Raw genomic sequence first — 6025 nt, forward strand, 5'->3', positions numbered from 1 at the left:
TTAAAAAAACAAACAAAGTATTTTAAAAAAACAAGATGTTTCAAATAACAGTTTAATTCACGGACATCTTTCGCAAGGATTTAAGGGGACAAATTCCATAGTTCTGAGGATACTACACCTTTGTTTTTTTAATTCGTTCTCGAAAGAATTCAAAGTGAGAATTTAAACCTAAACTTTGACTAGATATTTAAAGTTACTTCACATCTGGTTTTGAATTTCAGAATCTGTTCAACTTCAAAGAAAAAAATGCAAGATGACGAAACACCACATAGAACAAAATATTAACATTTTTTATTAAAGTAATGTTTCTTAAATTTAACAATAAAATGAATTTTAGCTAATCGGCGTGTATGATCTTTGTAATAACTGAATGGTATTTAAATGTTAAAGGTACAGAACAAATCTGGCTTCGATAAAAAGTGGTAAAGAATAAATAATTGGTTTATGCCAAATAGTTTTCTCCTGTCTCTGTGGGAGTTTGTTACGTTTTTTGAAATTTGGATTCCAAACTCCTAAACCTAAAAACTATATTCAGTTTTACAGTCTTTACATTTAGTGTTAGAAATATCATTATAAATATAATGATACAATAATTACAATATATAAAAAATATATTGTAATAGCTCACTAGATGGGGCCACAATATTAAGCTTGAAATATTGCGTATTCAATAAAAAGTTGTAAGCTATATTTTTAATACCTTAGGGCCAGGCATGGCCAGGTGGGTTAAAGCGTTCGACTCGTAATCTGAGGGTCGCGGGTTCGAATCTCCGTTGCACCAAACATGCTCGCCCTTTCATCCTTGGAGTCGTTATAATATTACGGTCAATCCCACTATTCATTGGTAAAAGAGTAGACCAAGAGTTGACGGTGGGTGGTGATGACTAGCTCCTTCCCTCTAGTCTTACATTGATAAATTAGATACAGATAGCGCAGATAACTTTCAAGTAGCTTTGCGCGAAATTCAAAAACAAACAATTAATACCTTAGATTTAGATGTTTGTTAAGCCACAAGAGCATGAAAAAGGACTTAAACAGAATGAAACCAGCTAGATTGGTGTAAAAAGTTGCTGATTGATAATCGAGTCTGTTGTGTGAATTTGTTTAGCGCCATAAATTTTGGGTTCTTGTTTCAAAGAAGTACATAAGTTATTAAGAAAACAGAATATGTTAGCAAGTTAAATGACAAGTGTTATTTCTGATATTAGACCTATCGCTTGGTTATTGTTAGCTTTTTTGAGAAACGTAATATCTCTAGAATTTTGAACTAAAGAAATAAAAAGCTTTCATTAATTGGACTGGGCTTTACATTAGTTTTTACTGAACAATAAAAAAAGATCCCGATAAATGATAGAAACCACTACAACAAAAAATGTTCTTGTTATAACGCGTTACGTATGTGGTTTTTGTTTCGATGTTATTGATGGCGTTCTCGATTTCCATTTTAACGTTGTATTTGGATACCGTAACGTTATTGAATGTACTACCACAAACATACTTTCATTTTATTTTCTTTCTTAGTAGTTTCCGATGGTAAAAAAATATCAGTTGACTGAAGCTTTATTGCTAAGTCAATATAATTAAAAATAAATCAGTAATAAATGTACATCTTTTTTTTACGAAATTTAGATTCAGGTCAAAATAATTCCTTGAATTTTGCTTAGATTAATCAAAGACGATTACTTAGATTTTTTCAACTAAGGAAGTGATTGGTGTAGTTTTGTTGTAGGCTGAGAAAATAGCTGGTAACGCAAGGACATTTTTTCAACTGTTTTCACTACCTATATTTATACAAAATCTTTCGCGTACGTTAGATATTTTACGTGTTGCACAAAACGAGATCTGCTTCCTCAGCTCTATAAAGCTGTTTTCTCCACAGTTTTCGCTAGGTTTGTTGGTGGAAATATCTGGGAAAACCTCAACAAAGGTTACTTGCCACTGTAAGGTGGCTAACTGCTGTTCCTGTCTAAACATGAACACTTCTCCAGTGTTTTGTGCAGAATAGACAGAGTCCACCAAGACGCTGAACACAACATCTTCGTGGCCGAACACTAATGACAGGCGACTCCTTCGTGCATTGTGTTGTGTTTTTTCTTGGTTAACAAATTAAAATCTTTATCAGTGTAAACACCATACTCTACGTCACGATATAAAAGATTGTTTAGTGCATATATTATTAATTTATTTATTTTGTGAGTGAATATTTTATTATTGTTTAGTTTTGTTCATATCAAGAAAGTTAGAAGCAATTATTTTAAAGTAAATGTTATGATGAGTTTAATTACGTGTTTGTAACACATTGATATCGAGATTATCGAACGTCACGTGAAATGCAAGTAATAAACATAAAAAGAGTGTAAGAGGAGGAAGAAAAGTAGCCAAAGTCATAAAGAAATGTAAGGAGTAAAGTATTCCGAAATGAATTTGTCCAAAGAAAAGTTGAGTTGACATGCGAGTGATAAATGCAATGGTTGTTATATTTAGAGTAAAATTAAGGGTGTTGAAAGAGCTAAGAAGGATAATTTAATTCAGCTAAAATAGTTCAAAACTAATAGAAGTAGTCTCGGTGGATTTTAACAAAAGTGGACAGGCTATTCTCAGAAGTACAAAGAGAGAAATAGGATCAGGCAAGTTTAAAAATATAGGATACAACCGTAGTAACTTGATGAAACTTAAGTGAATTATGATCGGATAGTTTGAAGATATTAACAGAGAAAAATAGTTTGGCTTGTCGACTGAAATTCTGAAACAACTGAATAGGCCTAAGTGGGGTACTTGTACATAATTTTCCCAGTAACGTAATTCTTGATCCCAATGTTAGTTAGAATATCTTCAACGTCATTATCGTTACACCTGTTTATGGATCAAATAAGTAAAAATTTAAGAATGAGTTATCGACTAAACTACTACAAAAGGATGTTTCTCTAACACCTGATATGTTTCTGGGGAAATTCTGCATAAGTACCCTAAATGGAAGTTTGATAGTAAGAAACGATATAATGTTTATGGTATACCTGTAGTAATAGTGTAAAGAATTAGTTGTACATGTGTTTAACTAGTTCCAAGTATATATTGTTTTGAAAGCAAGTGACGTGAGAGCTGTTCAGAAATACCAGACAGACAGGGCAGACGAGAAATTGCACGAAGGAATTTTGCTACAGAAAAGTCAAATGTCGTAGGAGTTGAAAGGCCTAACAATTAATATAGGCCTAATGGTGTATGTATTAGAGTGAAGCCAGCAGTGTGTTAAAAGATAGACAGCGTTTTTCGCGAAAGAAAGTTCCAAAGTAATTGAACTAGCCTCAGGGCACTTCGACACTACCCAAACGAACGTTTTTTTTAAAAACAATACACCTCAAGCGATCAGTTTGTAAATACTAGACTCTTCCTAGAGAGAAGTAAATGAATAAATGTCCTAGCAATAAGAAGTGGGTGTACTTCGAACGTGAGTATATAGTAAACGTGAAGGTCTTTCTACACCTTCCAGTTATAAGTGATTACACATCATCTCACAAGTAAGAGGCAAATATACGTTATATTATTTAAGTTATAAATAGGTAAGTACAATATTCTATAAACGGAAGGTATATAAACACCGTATTCTTTTTGTAACAAGTGGCTAAACACCGTATTATTTATGTGAGAAACAGCTAAACTAAGAGGTAAGTAGATGTCATATTCATTAAGTCAGAAATGGATAAATACCATATTATTTAAGTGAGAAGGGTATAAACACAAGTAAGGGATAGTGTACGTCATATTCATTAAGTTATAAACAGATAAAACACCGTATTATTTAAGTGATACGTAGATACCTTAAGTTTTGAGAGAGGGGGTATATAAACATATTATTCGAGTGAGAGATAAATACCACACTGTTTAAGTGAGAATGATGTGCAATTTCGAGCAAACTGCTGTTGCGCATGCCTAGGTTGAAACATTACATATCATTGATTGATAAGTACAGAAGTAATATATTTGCACATCTTGTAAATATATTATTTTGACCTTATCCTGTTTGTCTTTATTAAACTATTGATATTCCATTGAATACTTACTTATTTAACGTTTTAAATTCATAACCGTAGTATAACCCGCTTCACAAATAAATCTTGCTGTTTTTTGTCTTGGTTAACTACTGTTTTCTTCAAGACCCTCCCACTCCCTTTGATTTTCACGTTATTCTTTATTCTGCCATATTGAGGGGGTGTTTCTAGATTTTAGGGTCTTTCTTAGAATCTGAGGACACGTAGAAAGATGGGTTATTTATTGTACAGTTTAACTTAGTCACTTCCATAGAACACTTAAGGTTGAAATAAACTTCCAGTTTTTATTACCAGATGGAGTTTTGGCTACACTATTAGATGAGTGACGTTAATTAGAAGCTGGAACGTTTATTTTGTGAAGTTGTGTACGTTAAAATTTTACTAGAGGAAGATGATGACGATAATATAAAAGATTGTTTATTTACTTGTCCCAGAGTTCTCTGTTAGAATACTGTTCACAATGAGCCAAGCCCCCCTCAGCCCCCTAATATTGTTACCTACGTATATTAATAAAATATAGAAAACAGAATCGTCTTTGTTGCTTAACAATTAACATCAGAGACATAGATCTGTAGAACTCAACGTCTTCATTAAGACGGAAGTATGTGCCATGCGGAACATAGCAACCTACTGAATGCACTGAAACTTGTACGCTGTATTGCCGCTCCCTGTGTAATGCGATTCTATCTTGAACTTTGACAAAGATTAGACAACCAAATTGATTTCAAATTACAACGGATCATCAGGGATTTTATTTGATAAACTAAAGGTTTCACAGGTATTTACCCATTAATTTCATTTATCTTTTATTGAAAAGTAAAACATAGCATGCATGTATAAGTGTATTGTGTATAGGTCAAAACTATGAAGCATTTAGCCGGTGTTGTGTCCTCTGTGATATCATTTTGCATTGTATATCAGCCATTCAAAATTGTAATGATGATTGTGGCATACACTTAAAATTGTAACTTACAATCCAATTAATGTTATACTTATGATTAGATAATAACCTTACATGTTAACTAACCAAATATTTCTAAACAATTCTAGAATGAATTTTTAAATTGTCATTGGGCTATTTAGAAGTGCCTAATTTAATGTAATGTAGTAGTTACATTATTGTAACAGGTGCTTGTCACACTTATGATAATAAGAACAATATCACAATCACAGTTTGGCCTGTATGAATAATGTGAACTTATGAAGAAACCAGCCTTTCTGTGAAGGTTAACTGCAATTTAGACATTTTATTTTGGTGCTACTATGACCATTCAATATCCAGGCCGCGGGTTTGCTTTGTTCGAGCATGCGATTCCTGCCTCGAACGCCTTAAGCGTATGATCAATGAGCCGCTGACCATGGTGGACGCTCTGCTGCCAATCACCAGAACAGGCGCATTGTTTTGAAGTAATATTGACTGTAAACACAACATGATGAAAGATAGTGAGTCTGATAGTGACCTTACTTTCCTCAGAGTGTATTAATGGGATAATTCGTTTCTGCTATGTAAACTATATCTTCATGTTATATTTCTTTTGATTTGTAGCTTTACTTTTAATTGTAATTACATGTTCAATCTAAGCTAATCTTGATTTTCTTTATTATGTATTACCTTGGGTGGAATTTAGGTGAGCTTCCTCTTTTTCATAAACAGATTATTTCTAATTTGTAATAATGAATTATTAATCAGAGTATGAGTTTCCAATGAAAACTGCATTGAAAACGCAGTTCAAAATAGCACACCTTTTTGAAATGTACCTTGGTATTTACATTATTATAATTTACCATCTATACTTCATTTCATGTTGGTTGCATTTTGGGAAGCCCCTCCACAGTTTACCTCATCCCCCCCTGGGGCCGCCACTGACTGTTCACTAAAAAAACTACATTAAGGTTATTGATGTATGGAAATCGGGTTTACAAGAACTGAAATTATGCAGCAGTGATAATTTACATGTTAGTCGTGGCTTTTAGAATAC

The sequence above is a fragment of the Tachypleus tridentatus genome, chromosome 2 (assembly GCF_004210375.1).
Source record: "Tachypleus tridentatus isolate NWPU-2018 chromosome 2, ASM421037v1, whole genome shotgun sequence".
Classification (NCBI taxonomy): domain Eukaryota; kingdom Metazoa; phylum Arthropoda; class Merostomata; order Xiphosura; family Limulidae; genus Tachypleus; species Tachypleus tridentatus.